Genomic DNA, 23,278 nt, shown 5'->3' with positions numbered 1-23,278 from the left:
CTCCATTTCTCTCTGTCCTAGCCAACAACGATGACAACAATAAAACAACAAGGGCAACAAAAGGGAATAAATAAATAATAAAAAAAGAAAATCAATAAATTTTTAAAAAGAGAGAAAAAGGCTAAAAATTAGAATAAAATTGTAACATGAGAAGTTAGCTCTTTTTAGAATATCTCTTTGTACTCCCCAAAAATCACTTTAAAAAATCCCTTGACTTTTTCTTTTTAACAGTGGAGGCTGCCTTTCAAAAATCATTACACAACAAGCTTCCCTGCCTCCGTCCCTTCATGCCAACACAGAGAAGATCACTCCGGCTACCCTGTTGGGACATGGATCTACTCTCAGGTAGCAGATCAGGACTGTGGAAAGAGTCAGGGCTCAATTGTCATTCTGATTGTGACAAATTTTATTTCCTAGTCCAGTCAGGCCTAGGATTTGAATCCCAGAATGGCTAGTCTGCTGTTCTTCTTCTAGCGTTTGCTGTGATTTTCTAGCTAGTCTGCTGTGATTTTCACCCATACAATTTTAGGGTTGTGCCACAGGGCAAAGACATCGCTGTGTTAGCCAGGAGCAGGAGTTTGGCATGTTGGGGCAGGAAGAAGAGAAAGATCCCCTTGGGTCAAGGGACAAAAGGCAGGGGAATCTAGCCCAGGCGCAATTCACAGAAGTTAAACTCAGTTTTTTGCAAAGGGGGGAAGAAGCCTTCAATCCTTTTAAGGAAATCACTAGTAAAGAAAGCTGAGAAAGGAACCCAAGCTCCAGGCTGTTTGCATTCAAGAGATCTCTTGCATTCAAGATATTGCCTAAGGGGGTGGGTTTGCTTGGCATTGCATTAAACAAAGAACTTTTTAAAAGAGATCTCCTTTAGATAAACTGTGGTCCACAGGACCAGGATGACAGCCCAGATGCAGGTGTGGTTGGTGCACCTCAGATAGGGTATAATGACCCCGGCAGGTTTGCACACAGACAGATCCTCATTGCAAGCCCATGAATGCTTTCTTTCTGGACCCTGAGATTTCTCCTTCTCATTCCTTATGCGTCTTCTTCCATCCCATCCCTCCAGCCCTGAAGCTCACAGGAGTCCCATCAAATTTTAATGGGCGTCCTAATCTGTGGGACCTGGGTTTGAAAACAGACACTCACATGGGAGCCCCCTTCACTCTCAATGATAAGGAGGGGTAGAGAGGGAGGAAGACAGAGAAGCCAGCACCTTCGCCACCCCATTATCTCCTGGGTTGTCCTGCAAAGTCAGTGCGTTGATCTCTCTGAAGAGGAGAAAAAGCCAAGACTTAAGGAGTTCAAGAAACTAGTTTAGGAGCCACTCCACCATTAAGGACCAGTAGTTGCCAGCTTCTCAGTGGAATGAACTTAGTTTAATTTTCAACCCGTTAGTTCTGCAGTGCATATTTAAAAATCTACTATAAATACAGCCTCAAGCCTAGTGCTGTTTGTGTCTGCACGCTTACAAAGCTTGCAAATGGAGATGGCATAATAAATAAATAAATAAATAAATAAATAAATAAATAAATAGGATTTCCACCACAAGGATTTAATCATTTGTTTGATAATTACAGGAAAGTGATTTATAAGAAAGATGCCAACCAGTACCAAAAAAAATTTGGAAAATGGAAAAATAATAAGTTCTAATGAAGAGCAAGCATTATATAAATGAAAGGCATGGAAACAAGTAAATCATTTATTACAATAAATATTAATGTGTTGTGTTCTCTCAGAAGAGAAGTCAGATGTATAATCTGACACACACATACACACACACACACACACACACACACACACACACCCCTATCCTGGGATTTTGATTATCAAAGCATGATTGAATGGGAAATAAGTAACCAGAGAGAAAATAAAACAGACTGGGTTTTTTTTTTTTTTGGAGTAAGTAAATATAAAACCAGAAGTGGAAAGATAATTTTAAATTTTAAAGAGGGTAAGGAGAGAAAGATTGCAGAGTCCTCTCTCACTGGTATAGGCACAAACCTGTCCTATTCTCATCCAGAAGAGTTTGATACTGCTATAATTGGAAACCTGAGTCTTGGAAAAACTAAGAGTTGTGACCACAGATCAAAACAAGTGATTCTGGGATTCTAAGACCCACTCAATATTAAGAACATTCTAAAAGTTAGTATGGTAGATATGGATAACAAGAAATTGAAGACCTAGGACATTACTTCCTCCTGGAAATACCATGATTATGGGACACAGAGTCAAAGAACAGATTTACCTCTCTTGTGTCTCCCTTTCCTTGTCAATGAATTGGGAAATAATAATAGATACTATTTATTTATTCTATCATCAGAGTTATCGCTGGGGCTCTGTGCCTATATGATTTCTCTACTTATGGTGGACTTTTCCCACCCTTCTATTAATAGATAGATGGGAAAAGGGGAGGAGCTAAGGAAATGGCTTAGTGGTTATGCAAATGACTTTTATGCCTGAAGCTCTGAGCTCCCAGGTTCAATCCCTAGCACAATGGTAAAGGAGAGCTGATCAGGACTGGTGAAAGAGAAAGAAGCAATATGTGTGTGGGGGGAGCAGGGGGGGATGGGGAGGAGGAAAGAGAGAAGAAAGAATAAGAGAACAAGAGCGCTCTCAAGAGAGAGGCACCATAGCACTGATTCATTCTAAGTTTGAGCCCAGGGCTCAAGCTTGGATCCTCATGTAAAGTGTGCATACTGACAGGCTTTTTTATTTATTTTTTTAAGAATTTATTTATTTATTTATTTATTTCCTTTTTGTTGCCCTTGTTGGATAGGCTTTTTTTTTTTTTTTTTTGGTGATTCAATAACGATTGACAAAATTGTGTTATAAGAGGGGATTGTATAATTCCATTCAATTCCCACCACCAGAGTTCCATACCCCTTTCCCTCCATTGGAAGTTTCCCTGTTGTTTATCCCTCTGATAGGCTCTTAATAGCAGGGACCAGGAGATAGCTCACCTGGCCTACCACTATGCCAAATGTGCCAAATGTGTTATATTTATCATTTGGCATTCATAAAAAGCAAGTACCCTGAAGCCTTAACTTCCCAAGGAGGATACTGGGGCTGAGGGTTTCATTGAACTGCTCAAGGTCACAGAGCCAGAGTCAGCCTTGAAATGTAGAAACACGTGACTCCACAGCTTTTGTTCCTGTATCCCGCCAGGCTGTCCCGGGCTGTAACAGTAACCTATTTTAAAGGGCTAAATGGATAATATCTCTAAAATGATTTCAAGATCAGTGAGAGTAGAAAATCCAATCAGCTGCTGTTCTTTTAATCCCTTTCAATAGAGACATTTTTCCTGGTAACTAAGCCAAGCAGTGAGCTTTATCTGTCCCTGGATGGAGTCTGACATACCAGCAGATACTGTCTCTGACCTTTGCTAGTTAATATGTATTTGGAGTAAAAAAAAAAAAATGCTGAAAGCAGGTAGCCACTACAGTTTTTAATGTTTATTTATTTATTCCCCTTTTGTTACCCTAGTTGTTTTATTGTTGCAGTTATTACTGTTGTTGTTATTGATGTCGTAGTTTTTGGATAGGACAGAGAGAAATGGAGAGAGAAAGATAGACACTTCAGACCTGCTCCACCTCTTGTGAAGCGACTCCCCTGCAGGTGGGGAGCCAGGGGCTTGAACAGGGATCCTTACACTGGTCCTTGCACTTTGTGCCATGTGCACTTATCCTGCTGTGCTACCACCCGACTGCCACAATTTTTATAGTAGTAATGTAAGATAGCACCCTAGTTAAAAATGCAGGCTCTGGGGGTTGGGCGGTAGCGCAGTGGGTTAAGCGCACGTGGCACAAAGTGCAAGGATCCGCATAAGGATCCCGGTTCAAGACCCTGGCTCCCCACCTGCAGTGGAGTCACTTCACAGGAGGTGAAGCAGGGCTGCAGGTGTCTTATCTTTCTCTCCCCCTCCTCTCTCCATTTCTCTTTGTCCTATCCAACAACGACATCAACAATAACAACAATAATAATTACAACAACAATAAAAAAACAACAAGGGCAACAAAGGGGGAAATTTTTTAAAAATTAAATTAATTAAATAAAGTGCAGGCTCTGAGGTCATGCTATTTTTTTTTAATCCTGACTCCAAATAATAGCAGTGTGATGAGGGAAATGTCTGAACCTTGCAAGTAAGCCCAGCTTCCTCACTGAGAGATGGTAATATTAATAAAGTGTCTAACCTACAAGGTTGCTCTGACAATAATGGAGAGGTCCCTGTAACACTAGACACGGGGCTCAGCCCTGACCTCAGCTGCTGACTAAGTCAGAGGTCCTAAACATCTAGGAAACCACAACTTTTGACCCATTCTCCCCCTCCCTCACTCCTGACCTGCCATCACAAGAGCAATGCCACATAAACATCAAAGAGGCTGAAAAAATCTGGGAACGCTCATGAACTTGGAACTCACCGTGGAGTCTTCCCTTGGGATAAGAACTGTCCTTCCAGGAAGCTGGGTACTGGCCCACCTGGTCAAGCACATAGGTTTTCATGCACAGGGACCCAGGTTCCACCCCCTGGTTTCTACTTGCAAGAGAAAAGCTTCATTGGTGATGAATCTGTTGCAGGCCTACGCTCACTCTTGTTCTCTCTCTCTCTCCGTCTCTCTCTCTCTCTCCGTCTCTCTCTCTCTCTCCCTCTCTCCCTCTCTCCCTCTCTTTCTTTTTCACTCTCTCTGTCTCCCCCTCTAACTCCTTCCTGCCTCTCAATTTCCCTCTGTCTGTATCCATTAAATAAATACTTAAAAAAAAATTATCCTCCCTGTAGCAGGTATGGCAATGAGGTGTATGTAGCACTGATATCACCAGAGACTATTCTAATGCTCCAGCCACAATTATACAGCTTTCTCCAAGGGCCCACTACAATCACTTATTTATTCTTGATATGTTTATTAGCGTCAGTTATCCAAAACTCTTTGTTAATCTGAACTCCTAATATTCTATGTGCAGTCTAGGGAGAGAAAAGAAATGAACAAATGGAAAAGCTGGTTTCTCTGATCCTCTGTGCTCTGTCACAGAATCTATAGCTCAACAGATGCTGGCCAGTGGTGATAACCATGACAAGATGGACTGTCTACAAAGAGTCTAATGATACTGGTTCAAGACCCTGGGCCCCTCCCCCTGTAGGGAAAAAGCTTCACAAACAGTGAAGCATGGCTACTGGTATCTCTCTTTCTTTCTCCCTCTGTATCTTCCCCACCTCTCTCAAGTTCTCTCTGTCTTGGAAAAATAAAGAAAAGAGAAAAATAAAGAGGAAGATGGATGCCAGGAGCAGTGGATTCATCATGCAGGCATCAAGCCCCAACAGAAATCCTGGTCACAATTAAAAAAAAAAAAAAGTGTTATTGCAAAGAAAGAAAAAAAATGTTAGAAATTACAGACTTGTTTCTCACTCTTAACTTCAAAGCCTGATCTGGTTAGACAGCAAGAGAATCCAATGGTTGCTGAGACCAACCAGGAGCCTGATCATTAGAGCCAATGGAGCCCAATGCTGACAACCTTCTGACAGTTCTTGTAGTTCTAATGCTCACACTGAGGTTTGCACATGCTCAGCACTTCGTAAAAATTAGAAAATCAAATGGAAAGAAGGGGGCCGGATGGTGGCACAGCAGGTTAAGTGCACAGGGCACAAAGCACAAGGACCAGCATAAGGATCCCAGTTCGAGCCCCTGGCTCCCCACCTGCAGAGGAGTCACTTCATAGGCAGTGAAGCAGGTTTGCAAGTGTCTATCTTTCTCTCCCCCTCTCTGTCTTCCCCTCCTCTCTCCATTTCTCTCTGTAAAAAAGAAAAAAAGAAAGAATACATTTATATGTAGTCTTCCGTGATCAAATGGCATCGAGCCGAATTTAAACCATGGCCTGTATGTGCTGCCTCCATACCAGGCCAAAAGCTCCTTCAGGGAAAAAATCTGAATCTCGACCTTCTTAGCCCCAGTACTTGGCAAAGTGCTTTAGACATGTGGAACAACTTCTCGGGAATCAATAGGTTTTAGTAATAGTTGGAAGGAGACATACACTACCTACTATATATCTGATCATTTATAAACATTTTTTACTGAATGCTTCTGCAGACACAGAATGGTCACTCCTGTCCTCCTCCAGAGGCGATTCTCTCTTTCCCACAGTGTGGAGAGCAGTGCCCAGCTACAGGTGCTTCAGTCTCCTCGACAACTGGATGGACTCATGCACATGGTTTGTATAAATGTCAGGGACTGGAATGAGTCCATCTTTTTTGTACAGTTTCTTCCTTTGACACTGAGGTGATGTCAACCAGAAGAACCCAGAAGATGAAAGAGATACCAGAATGGAGGCTGGTTCTCTAAACATAAAAGTGGGAGAAAATAAGCTAGGGACATGCTAAGAACACACCAGCCAGCACAGGGGAAGGAGGCAAACCAACAGTGCCAATCCACTGTAAACCTGAGGGATTATTTCTTATAACACCTAGTGCTTCTCAGTCTATTTAGTATATACATTTTTGCCCCTCTCAAATATCTCAGATTTTATTTTGTTATTTAATTAATTAATTTTTTTGTCACCAGGGTCATTGCTGGGGCTTGGTGCCTGCAAGATTAACCCACTGCTCCCAGTGGCCAATTTTTCTTTTGTTTATAGGGATAAAGACAAATTGAGAGGAAAGGAAGAGATAGAATGGAAGGGAGACACCTGAAGCACTGTTTCACTGTTTGTGAAGTTTCCCCTCACATGTGCAGACCAGGGCTTCAACCCATGTCCTTGTACCTGGTGTGTTTGCTCTCCTGGATACATTATCAATGAGTCCTAGTATCTCAGATTTTATTCTTAAAAACATTTAGTTTGGGAGTCAGGCAGTAGTGCAGTGGGTTAAGCGCAGGTGGCACAAAGCGCAAGGACCGGTGTAAGGATCCCGGTTCGAGCCCCCAGCTCCCCACCTGCAGGGGAGTCACTTCACAAGTGGTGAAGCAGGTCTGCAGGTGTCTATCTTTCTCTCCCCCTCTCTGTCTTCCCCTCCTGTCTCCATTTCTCTCTGTCCTATCCAACAACGACAACATCAATCATAACTACAATAGTAAAACAACAAGGGCAACAAAAGGGAATAAATAATAAATAAATATTAAAAAAACATTTATTTTATTTTATTTTAATGAGAGAGAGACACCAGAACATTTCTCAGCTCTGGGTTATGGTGGTGCTGAGGATGTTGGAACCTCAGGCCTGAAAGTCTTTTCCATAACCATTATGCTGTCTCCTCAGTCCTCACATCTGAAAAAGGACTTTCAAATAAATTAAATAGCTTCTTCAGATTTACGTCTGGTGGTAAAAATGGACCAAGCTTAGGTCTGCCTAACACTAAATTCTTAGATCTTGCATTAGGATACATTATTAAGGTTATTTGACAGCATTAATCAATGAGTTAATAAGCTATGAGAACACTGTATTTCCCCCTATCATCAAATGCAATCCAGGCAACATCAACCCAAACTTTCCTATTCCTCTCAAAGCTTATATGGTGAACCGCACATGGGCAGGAACTGCAAGTCATACTGAATCTACATACATGGCCTATTCAGTACTCAGTACAGTGTCTGGTGCTCTAGAGACATGATAATGCAAGATGCTTTATTAAGAGGGGCAGGCTGATTGGTAGATGGGTGGACAAGTGAACAGACAGATGAACTGGTGAGTGGATGGATGGATGAGAAAGGAGTGTCACTGGCTAAAAATTGATGCAAACAGACAAATCCTCTTGTCCCTAGTCTCCTGTACCAAGGGACAGGATGCAGAAAGTCTTCATAAGTGCTATATTATGTCTTCTTGCCCTATTAAGTTCCTTGCAAAGTTCCACTCAGCTTCGCTACAGATCTATAAATTTCCACTGGTGAATTCCAGGGAACAGACATACATCTTTAAAGATCTAATATTGCTTTCCTCCTCTCTCAAGCAGTAATCAAAGCAAGAGCTATATTCAAACTGAAAAAGCCTAAGAAAAGATACATTTTTCTGCTAGGACTGTATAACAAGTTCTTCTATGACCTTATGTGATCTGCAGGGTAGGAAAAAGATGAGCAAGCAACCAGTAATAAAGAGACCTCTGAGAAACCATTTCTGCTCAGTGGTGAAAGATAAAGAATTCAATGACTGGCCATGGGATGTCCTGCTTTGGGCAGGGATAGGGTGCCATGCCCACCATGTATCCATCCTTTTCAGTCACTTCCAGAGATTAAAGCTCCAACTCCAAAGCTAGACCATGCCCTGACAGCACTGTTCCCAGTTTCTATACACATGGGTGTGGGTGTAGGTATGTGTATGAGAGACAGAGACAGAGATAGAGACAGGGGAAGAGAGAGACAGAGAGCAGGGACTTCTTAATTACATCATTCAATTCTTTAGCATCAGCAGCATGTCTAACTTCTACTTCCCCAACTCAACCCATAGCAAACCAAAATATTTGTGAGACTGATTAAAAACAGGCTTTAGTTGCAGGTTAGTGACACCCCCCAATTAGAGACAAGATCAGCTGTGCGCTGCAGTTCAAGCCCCATGAACCACCCTTCTCCGATTACATACTCCCAGCACTGACATGCCACAACACACACACCCTCAGATGTCATTCCCGTGGCAACTGTCCCCACCAACCCAGCTATTGACTCAGGGCACCAATGGCATAGAGACAGCTTAGGGAGAGTGGGAAGAGGACAGAGAAAGCAGGGAAGAGGACTACTGATGCTCAGCAGACCACAGAGGCTTCATCTGAAGAAGAGGTTGCGGTCAGCAGTGACACAGGAAAGATCAGGTGAAGCACTTAGCAATTCCATTCTTGAGCCCCAGAGCCCCAGAGCCCCAGTGGGAAGGCTGCATAGCGTAGTGACCTGCCTGTAGAACACAGTGCTCAGAAAGAGCCAAGAAGGGGGCCTCCATTTCCTTTTTCCACTAAGGAGTGGGTGAAGTGTGAACCACAGAGCACTCTGAACATCCTCCACCCTGGTAAGGGCTCCCAAAGCACAAATATTCTATTTATGGTAGTTACTAACCAGAGTTCCATGAGCGCCAGAGTCCGCATCATGATGTGTCATGGGCTCAACCAGCAAGAAAAGAGAAACATCCCATAAACAAGCATGTGGGCTGGCTTGATCTTTTGACTATTGTTCTATCAGAAAAATAAAAATCATAATAATCATATAGCAATGTTCTCAGTGCAGCATTTTTAAAATAATTTCTCCAATCAACATCAAAAATAAAAGCCCACACACTCATCCATTCTCTTCCATTCTTTGAACCAGTGGGAGATGCTCACAGTAAGAGCCCAGAAGGCAGGACTGTGTCTCTGCTCGGGGAGGGGCTCACAGACCTTTAGCAGATTCTGGGCTAGATTTGAAAGCTCAGAGACTGTGTTTTTGGTATGGATCCAGTAGGTTACACAAAACATAGCTGAGGGCCACTGCTAGAAGGAGGAGAAGGCAAGAGAGAAGAGAGGAACTCTTTGAGGGCATTAACTTTAAGTGTCCCATTCTAAGAAGACTCAGAGGCACCCAGGGAAAATGTTCTAGTTCTTCAAGCAAACATCTGCTCACCCCCATTCATCTTCTGCCAAACTCTCCACCACATTCCTGCTTCAGTGCAGCTCACAGCTTCCTGTGGAACATTCCTGCAGATGACTAGAGCCTGAAGGATGCGACCCTAGCCTTTCCCTCCAACCACCCTCAGCCCTGCTGTGCCCTCTCCCCTCCCTATCCCTTCATATCCAGCCTGACTCAGTCACAAATGCACACACCCTGTCTCTCTACAGTCTTTTTTCTCCTATACAACTTCAACACTGTCTCCAATTTTCAACAGCAACAGCAATTTCTCAACCTTCCTACCCTGACTGAAAATTCTTCTAGCATTGTAACATGTCTCTTCCATAGCACGTGATACACCAGTAGATTTAAGTCTCATTTAATACCTGTCTTCAAATTGAGAGAGACACACAATGGAATACTACTCAGTCATGTAAAAGATGACACTGTCATTTAGGACAAAATGGATGGAAACGGAGGTGATTATACTAAGTGAGATAAGTAAGGAAACAAAAGACAACTGTCAGATGGTTTCATTCATTACTGGAGTACAGATAACTAAGACAAACAAATCTGAAACAGAAATATTAGTAGCAACCAAATTGACTCTCAGCTTCTTTGAGCACATAGGGTTATCAGAAGGAATGAAGTGGGGGGGCAGAGGTGAGAGGTTAAGTCTAAGTGAAGGATTCCATCTTCTGGTGAATGGCATAGGAGCGGTGACACACAGGTGTGAAATGATAACTCTATCTCATAGCACTGTAAACAAGTGCTAAATCTATTTAAAAAATGTTTTCAAGGAACAAAAATCCACAGTAAAAGTACAATATTTCAATGAGCATAGAGCACTGAGCAAGGTACTGAGCACATAAAAGGCAGTTAATAAACAGCAGCTAACGTTATGCATGCTATACGCAGGCTGATATAATAACTGTGTAGAGTTTGGAATAAAGATTGAATAAGATTTTAGACAACGGTAAAATCTGTCTGTCCCACTTCTATGTATTCTCCAGAGTTCAAAGACCCTCTACGGTGCCAGGCAGGCTCTGCCTGAGTGGGGTGGAGGTCACAGCCTTCTGGTTTCCTTCCCTCCCCCAGAGTTTTCACATATAATAGAAAAGATCCCCCAAATCAGTTCTCTTCCAGTTCCAGCTTCCCCAAAGCTTGGCACATGGCAGTGGAAGAAAAAAAGACTCCCCTCACCTGGCCATGGAGGAGGAGGGAAGCAGAGAAGGACCCTGCTGTCACATGAATCATAAGGCTTGCCAGTGAAAGAACATGAAGTGTGTGGTGGCCTCACCTATCACCCTGCCACCCTGTCACTGTCCCAGTGTTTGAGGCCAGTAAGAGAAGCCATGACCTCAAGCCCCTGTCATGACCACTCTGTCACCACAGTCCAGTCTCCTGACAGAAGAGTGGAGGTGAGACAGAAGGAAGCGACAAACCAGGACACAAACTGAACCAACCTTCCTGTCCCTTCACCTCAGAGCATCTCCATGCTCAGATGCCCCTTCTGAGGGCAAAGGACACCAGACACTGTTCTCAGCCTTCCTCTGTTACTTAGAGATGTGGACAGAGAGCAGAAGACCTCCAAGAAAATGGACAGCAAAGGTAAGGGGAGACTGAGATAGGGAGCATTTTTGTTGCTGACAGGGTGAAAAAGGAAAGCCTGCCTCGTATCTGTCACTCCTGGCTTATGGTGTTGCCAGGGATTGAACCCAAGACCTAGGAAACTATAAGGCCTGGAAGTCTTTTGCTGAACAATTATGGTACCTCCTGGCTTCAATTTTGACTCCTGGAATACATGTGTTTCTTTTGGTGTTAACTGCAGACTCAATGCTCAGAGAAAAGAAGAGAATGCCCAGATGTGATCTGCAGCAAAGGCCCATTTAAAGGTCAATGACCCGGAAATGTTTAACTAGTCACAGCTTTGGAATTTGCAATAGGTTTCAGTGAAACTTGTCTCCTGGGTTGTGAGTTTTAGGGAGACAAATGAGTATTCTGATGGTAGTCTATAGGACCACAGTATTTTGAATCCTTCTCAGTCTTATCTATCTTTTGTTGAAGGCAATCAAGGTGTTTAATAAGGACTTTAACATTTATCTTAGTAATATCACCCACCTGGGGAAAGGTATTACTGCTCCCTGATCTGCTCTTATAATTGGCCTCAGTGTCTTTCAAAACCTTTCAATCAGGACACTTTCCTGCACAGTGGAAACAGCAGGGGCTTCAGAATGCTTGGCAGCATGATTAAAACATCAGTCTCTCCTTTTAGGAACTAGCTGGCCTGGAGCAAGGGATTGGCCTCTGAGTCTGATTGCCCTGCTCTGTAAAATGGGGGTAACGCCTGCCTTGCTTTGATGCTTCTCCACATTTTATGTGATAAGATCTAATATGGCATATGCAAGTACTGAGCTATGAAGCCGTCTGCATTTAAAATAACACTCAGGGGGCTGGTGAGGTAGTTCAGTGGGTAGAATGCCTACTATGATTGTGTGAGGTCTGAATCTGATTCCTTGCACCACATGAACTCAACAAAAACAAAAATGGGTGAAGTTCCCTGAATGATGAAACAGCACTTTGGTGTCTCTCTCACCTAAAAAATAACAGAAATTGGGCCTGAGAGCTGGCTCAGCAATAGACACCAGGCCTCCAAGACATGAGGGTTGGATTCGATTCCTGGAACCATAAGAAAATGAAAAAGTAAGACAGGCCAACTCCTGGGAAATGGAAGCTATTGTCCTCCCCATCGGTACTGTCAGCATCACAGCTGCTGCCTGGAGTCCTATGAGGTAGCTGAGTACTATCTAGTGTCACAGAGAGAATGTGTTACAGGGCCCAGCCATGGAAGCATGTTGCTCTCCCAAATGACCTGTTTCAGGTAAGCTGCCTGCATTTACAGACAACCTGGCCAACTAACTCAGAACCTTATCTATTTTTTTTTCCTCCAGGGTTATCACTGGGGCTCGGTGCCTGTACTATAAATCCACTGCTCCCATGGCTGTTGTTTCCTCTCTTTTATTTTTCTTTTTTTGGGGGGGTGGGGTAGGACAGAGAGAAGTTGATATGGGAGGGAAAGATAAAGAGGAAGAGAGAAAGACAGACATCTGAAGACCTGCTTGAAGTGACCCCCTGGCAGGTGGAGAGCCAGAGGCTTGAACTGGGATCCTTGTGCTTCATACAATGTATGCTTAGCCCTCTGTGCTACTACCCAGCCCCCCTATTTTTTATGACAGAGAGAGAAAGACCCAGACCAGAGCATTGCTTTGCCATTTATATCTACTTGATTTTGTCTGTCTTGTTTTATAGGCAGAGCCAGGGATCAAAGCCAGGACCTCACTCATGCAAGATCTGTGCTATACCACTGACCCTTGACTTGCATCTGAACACCACCAGCTAGGTTCCTTGAACATGCAGGGACTGTGGACTAGACTGCAGCCATGTCCCAAACTGGGGATGACACCCCAGGTCCAGGTCCTGCCTCACCACACCGTAGCTACAGTACACAAATCAGTAGCCAGCTGGGCCCATTTCCTCTTCTGTGACCAATGAATAAACCAGGGAAAGCTGGGTGCACTATTCATTCTCCCAGAACAAACACTGTGTGAAACAACTTTAGCACCTCAGCTTCAAGTGTCCTTTCGTGCTCCCATTTAGACAGGTTAGCTCAGCATGCCCGCTTTTCCTCCCAGAACCTGCGTTATTTCCTCCACCTCTTGCAGCAGCAAACACTCTGCTTTATAAGCAGTGCTTACCAAATCAGCTTCTCCCTGACTTTGGTGCTGCAGACTCCCCTTTTACACAGTGCACGCTGTGACTGCCAAGCTGCACAGTGTATTTATAACACACACATGTGTGAAGTCTTCCCCCAGCCCCCACACACAGAGGAGACAGAACTTGTCCACTGCATGGAAATGGAAGAACTCCCCTGAGTCCCTAAGTCTACTGTGCTGATCCACATAATCAACACTGAAGCCACCATCATCTCTTCTTTGCAAGGATGCCCGGAGAGGGCACCTGATCTCTCCTCTCCCTAGTTGTGCTTATATTCTACCATCTGCAAGTGGAAACTCAGCTCCAGGACAGAGTTACAGCACCTGACAGAGCTGGGACGTGACTGAGCTGGTAGAACAAACACTTTATCATTCTCTAGCAAGCAGACACAGGGAGAGCCATGCATGGCACTAAAGAGAAACTCCATGGGAGGTAGAACGGTGCTATGGTGTCTTTCCTTCTCTCTCTTCCTTTCTATCTGAAATAACATCTACCATCACTACCAATAATAATAAAAATAATCTGCTAGGAGTAGTGGGATTGTGCAGACAGAGCACAAGACTTGCCATTCATAAGGATCCAGGATTCCTTCCCCAGCACCATATGGCAGCACCATGGATAGCTGAGGAAGCTCCAGGAATGATGAAGGGAACAGTCTCTCTGTCTCTTCCTTCCCTCTCATTCTCAAAAACATAGAACAAGTATTGAATGGGGAGGTGGTTCAATGGCACCATATGTGAAGCCCTGAGTTCATGTCCCAGAGCTGAGAGAAAAATGTCTGGCTAGGGGGAAATAGCTCAGCTGGTAAAATACACTTGTCCCCAACCCCATGCCTGAGGCTTCCAGTTCAAACTGCAGTGTTAATATACCGGAGTGGTGTTCTGGCTTCAGTATCTCTCTCCCCCTCTCCCTGTCCCTGTTCTTCTCCCTCTCCCTCTCTCTGTCCCCCTCCTCTCTCCCTTTCCCTCTCTCCATGAAAATATATCTATATATTATATAAAATATATAAAATCATTTTTTAAAAAGACAGAACACATTACATGTGAAGAAATTGGCTATGACACAGTGAGAAGTAATTTCGACCCCACTATCCTTAACAACTAAACAGGGCTCTTATAGGGAGCCCTCCACCACAGGGACCTTCCTCAGCCAAAGAATGGATTTACCATTAGCACAGGACTAACAGGAGACCTCTGAGCTCCACATCTGACCCCTCTACTCCCCCTGAATCAGAGCTCAGTATTCTAACTCTATCCCTGCAATTACTCTTAAGTGCAATTAGTAGACAATGACTGATCAAAGGAAATTCTGCAACTAGCAGATGTGACCCCAGACCAGTGGAGGTAGCCCTCTGGGGGACAAGTGGCTACTTCTCCAGCTAGAGAGACAACCTGAACAGCAGTTTGGTGGGGACCAACCACACCACCTGCCTGAGGCCAGGACACCTCCTCACACACTCCTGCTGAGTGATTCCAAGTTCCTCACACACCCTCACTCAGCTTCAGTTTCCCCACCTCCCAAGGGACAACTCTCATGCCTCCTCACTCCTGCCCCAGTGTCCACACAGAAAGAGGAGCCTCACTGGGCCAGCCTGCCAGGCACTGGGGATTCTCAGTAAATACTTGGTGTTATCAGACTACCCCCAGATTTATATTGGGCTGGGGGCCCCCCCCGGTAGCACTCGCAACACCTCCCCCACATTCTCAGCACCACCATGACGGTGCTCCAGGAGGAATGCTGTGCTTTCCTCGATCTTCTACTCAGAAAACTTGTGCATTAGAGGCCTTCTTACAGAATCCACTAAAAATACCCATGTGTGTATATTTAGCTCCAGATCGCATCCTCCTCCCGATGGGCTGAACCAAGCTGCCAGCACTTCTGGGAGAAACAGGGCCCAGGAGCTGGGCTGGGCTAGCCCTCAGGCTGCATTCCCTTGGGGTTCCTCTGCCCTGAGCCTCTTCCCCTCCCTCTGGGCCCCACTCTGTCTGTCCTCCCAGGCTGTGGCTGGGACTGGGTGAAGGCTTGCTCTTCTCTCCTATGCTGAGGCCCCCAGAACTGACTGGAGGAAAACAAAATACTTGCAGAAGGTGAAAGTCAGAACACACTGTCAGCCACTTCAAAGCCTTCAGGGGCTCCCTGCTTTAAGTACAGACCCCTCTGCCTCCACTGGTCCAGTCACCTGTCTCAAGGTTCCTGGGCATGTCCTGCTCCAATGTGCTCACTCTCCTTCAAGAACCTGTCTCCCCACTGATGGCAGTGGGTGAGAGGGCTCTGGGGTGTGACTCCCAGATTTGGGTCTGGAAGAGCTGGTATTCCTGGGGACAGCTACTCTCTCGGAATTAGGAACTCATTCCTGAAGCAACACCGCCTGTCTCACTGGGTACTATTTTGAGATGTTTCATTGCACCCAGGACCCAGCAGGTGGATCTCACATGGGAGAGAAAGAAAAGGCTTGTCTGTGCAGCGGTTCACACCACTGCTTTAAGACATGGGCTGATTTCAGAGGTTCCCACCTTAGAAGCCATATGGCCCAGCAATTCCACTCCTAGGCCCCTATTCAGGGAACACAAAAGCCCTGATCCAAAAGACAGCCTGCAAGCCAATGTTCATCATAGTGCTCTATAAAACCACTAGGAAGGGGGCTGGGTGGTAGTGCACCAGATTAAGCGCACATAGTATAAAACGCAAGGACCTGCACAAAGATCCCAGTTCAAGCCCCCAGCTCCCCACCTGCAGGGGGGGTTGCTTCAGAAGCAGTGAAGCAGGTCTGCAGGTGTCTATCTTTCTCTTCCCATCTCTGTCTTCCCCTCCTCTCTCAATTTCTCTCTGTCCTATCCAACAACAACAACAAATGGAAAAACATGGCCTCCAGGAGCAGTGGATTAATGGTATAGGCACCAAGCCTTAGCAATAACCCTGGAGTCAAAAAAAAAGGATCCATACATGAAATCAGCCCCAGCACCCCACAGTGGGGGGAGTGGGGGGGTTAAAAATCTGGGTCTATAATGCACATGAGAACACAACTCAAAGGTCTTGCCCTTTGCTACAGCATCACTGGAGCTTGAGGTGATCAAGTCAATTGAAATAAATCAGGAAAAGAGAGACAATAAAGAGCAAGAGCTCTCTTATACATGAAATAAAAATGAGGCAAAACAAAGGATCAAGTTCAAGTGGAAACAGACCCTGAGGCTCTGACTGCAGAACCAAGGTGACCCCGGGGAGAAAGAAAAGGGTACTGGAGAGCGAGGGACCCAGGTGACAGGAAGGCAGGGATACTGTCTCTTTGGTGGGGGAATGTGGTGGGTTAACACACATTTTTAAGAGGTGAGAAATAAAATCCCTAAAACTTAAGAGTCGAGGAGGAGGAGGAAGAGGATGATGATGATGGCGATAACAAGAGGAAGGAGAAAAAGGATGATGAGAAGGATGACAGTGTGAGTGTAGCTGGAATCCCCTGTGAAGTAAGACTCAATGTGGTCTCCATTTCTGTGCGCTAGAAGTCATCCCTCCACAGGACCTCAAGAGCACTCAGCCCTTTCCTGGAGCACATCTGCACATATTCAAGGAGAGAGACAGGGGAGGGACTGGAGTCTTCTTGGTACAGGACAGCGGTGGCCTTCCCTGGTGGGTGGCTCTTCTCTATGGAGCCAGCAGAATCTGAAAAGTCACTTAGAACAGATATGGTGGCTAGGTGGAGAGAACAGGCAGGGTTACTGCAAAGGCCAAGGGACCAGCACCTGTGCCCACACTCATGCAGGGTCAAAGCTGCAGCCTGAGACATGGGACCTTCCTGGCTCACAGAAGGACCCCACAGACCTCCTATGATTCTGCTCCTTGGAACACACGTCTATCTTCTTTGGAGGCAATACTTCCAGCACTCCCCTGACCCCCATATCTGTCCCACCAAAGGGTAGAGCTCTTCTACCTTCCCCCACATCCTAGTTCTCAAGCATGTACCAGAGCAGACAATGATTCCTTAGAAATCCTGCAACCTGTTGAAATGCCTCTGAAAATGTGACACGCAAAAGATGGCTCCTGGAGCACCTTAAATTATTTTGTATCATAGCAAAACCAGAAAGCAACCACACTGCCCCAAAACTGGAGACATAAGAGGTGTGCACCTATTAAACAAACTTCTGCTAAGTCACTAGAGATTGCTACCAAAACAGGGAACAATACATAGCAAGCTTGTTCTACACTGAGAAAATGCAACAGTGTTACAAGCACTTCAAAGAGAGTTTGCTTAGCATGCAAGGGCAAAAAGGAATACCACAAACCTCAGAGGGTTAAAGAATAGGAAAGCTATCAGGGGAGGGGACAGGATACAGAGTTCTGGTGGTGAGAATTGTGTGGAGTTGTACCCCTCTTATCCTATGATCTTGTCAGTGTTTCCATTTTATAAATAAATTTTTTAAAATAGTGTTTCTATTTTATAAATAATTTTTTCAAAAAATAGCAATTCTTTTCAATCAGTGGATTGTTTTCTTCTTCTTTTGGCTTTTTTTTCATGTTTTCTTATTAGCATCTAAATGAAAATAAATGAAGTAGAGGAGATATTTCAAATGGCCTCTGACATCTAACTCAGCAGGATCAAGAATTCACAGTGAATTTTTGACATATACAACATATACATTACAGTGCTTCTAGACAGACTCATAACATGTCTAAGTGACTCAGATCCTCATTCCAGCCTTGTATAAGACAGTATTTATTACTTATTTTAGGCATATTTAAAATGTCACCCAGCTATTATCAAAAAGTCAAGAGATAGCAAGTACTGGTGAGGATGTGGAGAGGAGGGAACACTTGTGCACTGTGGGTGGGAATGTAAATCAGTGAAGTCTCTAGGGACAACAGTATGTAGGTTCCTCAAAGGATTAGAAATGCGAGATTTAGCAATGCCACTTCTGGGTATTCACACAAAGGAAATAAAATCACCATCACATGAGATAATTACACCCTCATGTTCACTGCAGTGCTACTCACAACAACCAAGATCTGGAAACAACCAGAGTGTCTGGACAGATGAATGGATAAGGAAAATGTGGTATAGAGACACAGGTCCACAAAGGGGACTATTATTCAGCCTCCAAAGAGAAGCAGATGCTGCCATATGCTACAGCATGGATGGAGCTAGAACGCATCATATGAAGTGAAATGAGCAGGCACAGATAGACAAGTACTGTGTGATCTTACATATGTCTATATCTATATATCTATATACATCTATAGATATATATAGATATATAGATAACATATTTAAAAAGCCAAATTCACAGTAACAGGAAAACAATGGTGCTTAACCAGGGCTGGAGAGTATGAGAAAGGGAGCTATTAATTATCGATCTAATGGTAGACTTTCAGCGAAAGATGAATAAGTTCTGGAGACCTAATGCACAGCTCACGGACTAAAGTTACAAAGAATGCAGTGCAGGGTCCAGGTGGTGGTGAATCCAGCACACACATTATTACTTGGCGAGGATCTAGGTTCAAGCCGTTGGTCCCTGCCTGCAGAGAGAAAGCTTAATGAGCAGTGAAGCAGTGTTGCAGGTGTCTCTCTTTCTCTCTCCCTCTTATGTTTCTCCACTCTTAATTTCTCTCAGTCCTGTCAAATAAAAGGGGGGGAAAGGAAGCAAAAGAAAGAAAGAAAAGAAGGAAAGAACAATGGCCCTTGGGAATGGTAGATTTGTCATGTATGCACCAAGCCCCAGCATGACCTTGGTGCAATAAAAAAAAAAAAAAGATTTATATGGGGTCATTTGATTTTTGTTGTTGCTGCTGAGTTTGGTGGTGAGCTCTTTATATATTCTGGTGATTAGCCTTTTGTCTAATGTGTGGCATGCACAGATCTTCTCTCATTCTGTAAGGAGTCTCTTTGTTTAGGTGGTGGTTTCTTCTGCTATGCAGAAGCTTTTTAACTTTATGTACTGCCACTCATTTATTTATGTTTTTGTTTTCCTTGAGATTAGACTTGAGTCATTGAAGATGCCTATAAAACTGAGATGGAAATGAGATCTGCCAGTATTTTCCTCTAAACATTTGATAGTTTCTGGTCTAACATCCAAGTCCTTGATCCATTTGGAGTTTACTTTTGTGTATTGTAAAATGCACTGGTTTAGTTTCATTTTTCTGCATGTTTCAGTAGGGAGAGAATAAGGACAAAATATTCACCAAAGAAGAGATCCAAAAGGCCAGCAAACATATGAAAAAATACTCCAAGCCACTGACTGTCAGAGAAATGCAAATAAAGACAACAATGAGATATTACTTCACTCCTGTGAAAATGTCACACATCAGAAAGGAAAGTTAACACTGAATGTTGAGAGTTGCAGGGGTGGCAGGTAAAGAAACCCTCCTGCACTGCTGGTAGGAAGTGTGAAAGCCCATCCCCTATAACCTGGCACATTCTCTCCTGGGGATATATCCTAAGAAATCAAACACATCCATCCAAAGAGATCTGTGTGTACCTATGTTCATAGCAGCACAATTTGTAATAGCCAAAACTTGGAAGCCACCTATGTGTCCAGAAACAGATGAGTGGCTGAGAAAGTTATGGTATATATACACAATAGAATACAACTCAGTTACTAAGAATGATGAAGTTATCGTCTTCACCTCATTTTGAGTGGAGCCTGAAGGAATCATGTTGAGTTAAACTGCAAGCTCAAACTAACAGGGACTCAGAGGTTACAAGGCCCCTGTATGCATGTATGCGTGTGTGTGTGTGTGTGTATGTATATATATATATATATATATATATATATATATATATGCCCTGAGTCAGATTGATGGGGTAAACAGTTAATTTTATTCATAGGCTTTTTTTCAAGAATGGAAGCTACTCTCTGCCCTAGCCCAAATTTTTAGCCCTTTTCTCTACTTTGACAGCATCTTCTCAGACAATATTTTAAATTTTTATTTATTTATTGGATAGAAAGCCAGAAATTGGGGGAGTCAGGCGGTAGTGCAGTGGATTAAGCATGATGCAAAGTGCAAGGACTGGCAGAAGGATCCATGTTCAAGCCCCCGGATCCCCACCTGCAGGGGAGTCGCTTCACACGCGGTAAAGCAGGTTTGCGGGTGTCTATCTTTCTCTCCCCCTCTGTCTTCCCCTCCTCTCTCCATGTCTCTCTGTCCTATTTAACAATGACAACAACAATAATCTAACAATAATAATAATAACAACAATGAAAAACTACAAGGACTACAAAAAGGGGGAAAATTTAAAGAAAAAAAAAAAGAAAGTCAGAAATTGAGAGGAAAGGTAGATAGAGAAAGAGAGACACCTGCAGCACTGCTTCACCACTTATGAAGTTTTCTCCCTGCAGATGGGGACTGGGGGCTTGAACCTGAGTCCTTGTGCATTGTAACATGTGCACTCAACATAGTGCACCACCACCCAGCCCCCAGACAGTACTTTTTATCCAATTCCACATTAGCTATCAAACTTAAACAAAAAAATTATGATAGCTGTGGGCCCCTAGGAACATGCCTGAAATAGACTTCCTTACATTGTTCCACCCTAAGATCCCTATCCTCATCTGCTGTACTTTTACTTTTTGTTTCCTGTTTATTAATCATTTTGTCCTGCTTAATATCTTGCCACCTTTCAGTCATCAAATTGCAGACGCTATCATGATTCCATCCTGACTTACCTGGACAGATGACTTCACCAATGTGTCCCAGAACCTCACCTCCCCAGAGCCCTAGCCCACTAGAGAAAGATAGAAATAGGGCGAGGGTATGGACAGACCTGCCAACACTCATGTCTAGAAGAAAAGCAATTACTGAAGCCAGAGTTCTCACCTTCTGTACCTCAAAAATAATTTCTATCCATACTCCCAGTGGAGAGAAATGATAGGGGAAGATGACCAGAGGGCTCAGAAATCCAACTCCATCAGGAATCAGAGATAGAAGAGAAAAGGGAGGGACATCTGGATGTCGTAGTAGATGTATTTGTGACTTGGAAAAGAAGAGAAGATGGGGCCTTATAAAATAATGGGCAACTATATACAAATATAGACAGACAGCTGTAGAAATAATAGTTAACCCATATCTGCAACTTTGCAAGAACTACTGTAGTTTACAATAGAGGGATTGGGGATCCAGAACTCTGGTAGTGGGAACAGTGCAGAGTTGTACCCCTGATATCTTATAATTTTGTAAATCAATATTAAATCACTAAAAAAAAAAAAAAGAGGAATTGTAATCATGTTAAGTGAGATAAGCCAGAAAGAGAAGATGAATTTCACCCATGGACAGAAGTTGATAAATAAGAAAGAAAGGGGCGGGGGAGACAGCATAATGGTTATGCAAACAGACTCTCATGCCTGAGGCTCCTAAATCCCAGGTTCAATCCCCCGCTCACCATAAGCCAGAGCTGAGCAGTGCTCTGGTGTCTCATAGCATGTGTGCATGTGTCTCTCTCTGCATCTCTCTCAAAAATAAAATTAATAAAAAAAAAATTAAAAATAAATAAATAAATAAATAAATAAATAAGACAGAAAGGGGAAGTACAAAGTAGAACTTGGACTGGGTCTTGGTATATTGCACCAGAGCAAAGGAATCTGGGGAGAAGGGGCTTTCAGGTCTTGGTGCACAGTGATAGAGGAAGACCCAGGCCAGGACTGAGAGTGTTTGGCAGAAAACTGAGAAATTTTATACATGTATCAACAACTGTATGTACTATAAACCCAGTAAAAAACCAAAATAATAATAACAATGTATTTTAAAATTTTTAAAAAGAATGCAGTGTATATTTGAAATGTACTACAAGAATAGCTGTGAAGTGTCCTCACCACACACATAAAAAAAAAGAAAAATGGTAAGAATGTGAGGTGTTGGCTATGTTAAGTAGTAGGACTGTGGAGATAATTTCACAACAGATCCCTATATGAGATCATCATGCTGTATTCCCTAAACTAATAAGTTTCTGTTACTGACAGAAGTAAAATGGTTGTACTTAGTCTGACTTCGGAAGCTTATTGGAGAGGGGGGTCTAGGAAAGCTCCAAAATGTCTTCATATAGATTCATAGTAACAAAATCCCAAGGGCCTTACAAATTTTCATTTGTGAATCACACATCAATAAAACAGGAAAAAGGAAAAATCAAAGTTCTCCCAGGTGTGCTGTCTTTTCTTAGGATGATGTACTTCTGCAAAACTATGTGTAGATTACATCTTTAAATATGGAATCACTTTTAAAATGCAGTCATAGAACTTTCTTTTAGAAAAATAACCTTCAGAAAATCCTTTTGTAAGGCAACAGGTATTTCCAACATCAATAGTCATTTCCAGTTTGTGTCTCTCTCTTTCCCTCTCACTCCCTCTCTCTCCCTCTCTCCCTTCCTTCCTCCCTCCCTTTAGCAAGGGGTGGGCTGTCTACAAGTTTCTAGTCCTACTTTCTAGTCCATCATATCAGCAGCCTTTTTCTCTTTCCCAAATTATGTTAAGGTTAAAACACCGAGGATTATAGCATTCCACAGGGCAACAAACAGATGGAAAAGTGGCCAAATCTTTTTCTTCTTAGGTGTTTTCATATATCCATGTGGTCCCCAGCAAGTGTCCCCTCATTTTGCTTGGTCATCTTGGGGGTTACACCTTTTCCTCTCCTCATTTTTCCACAGTAGCCTTCTACAGCGGTTGATGGGCAGCTGGTATGGAGTTCCACGCTACTTCCCTTTGTCCTCGCTCAAGAAGTGAGCTCTCGAAGAGGCTGGACCCTCACCTTCAGGCACCACCATCCCCCTTCATTGGACACAAAGACCAAGAAGAAATCACCAGGCACTAGTGAGGTCTGACCATCATTTGAAGTCCCACAGTCTGTGATGCAGGCTGCCAATGGCACTGAGTCAGCCCATTACAAGAAAACAACACTACAGGCACACTCCCTTCAATTCTGAACAACTGATCAAATACCTAACTAGACAGGCTACACTCAGACATGCTGCTGATGACACAGGCCCG

The 23,278-nt window shown here is 43.6% G+C and overlaps 1 protein-coding gene across 12 annotated transcripts in view; it reads right to left on the bottom strand.

Annotated features, from left to right (window-relative positions):
* Window positions 1–23,278, bottom strand: part of CACNA1E (calcium voltage-gated channel subunit alpha1 E) — a 558,522-nt gene that overhangs the window by 283,688 nt on the left and 251,556 nt on the right. The window lies entirely within an intron of this gene.

Source organism: Erinaceus europaeus, chromosome 9 (genome assembly GCF_950295315.1).
Source record: "Erinaceus europaeus chromosome 9, mEriEur2.1, whole genome shotgun sequence".
NCBI classification, from domain to species: domain Eukaryota; kingdom Metazoa; phylum Chordata; class Mammalia; order Eulipotyphla; family Erinaceidae; genus Erinaceus; species Erinaceus europaeus.
The sequence above is the reverse complement of the archived record's forward strand: the minus strand, read 5'-3'. Positions and strand labels throughout refer to the sequence as shown.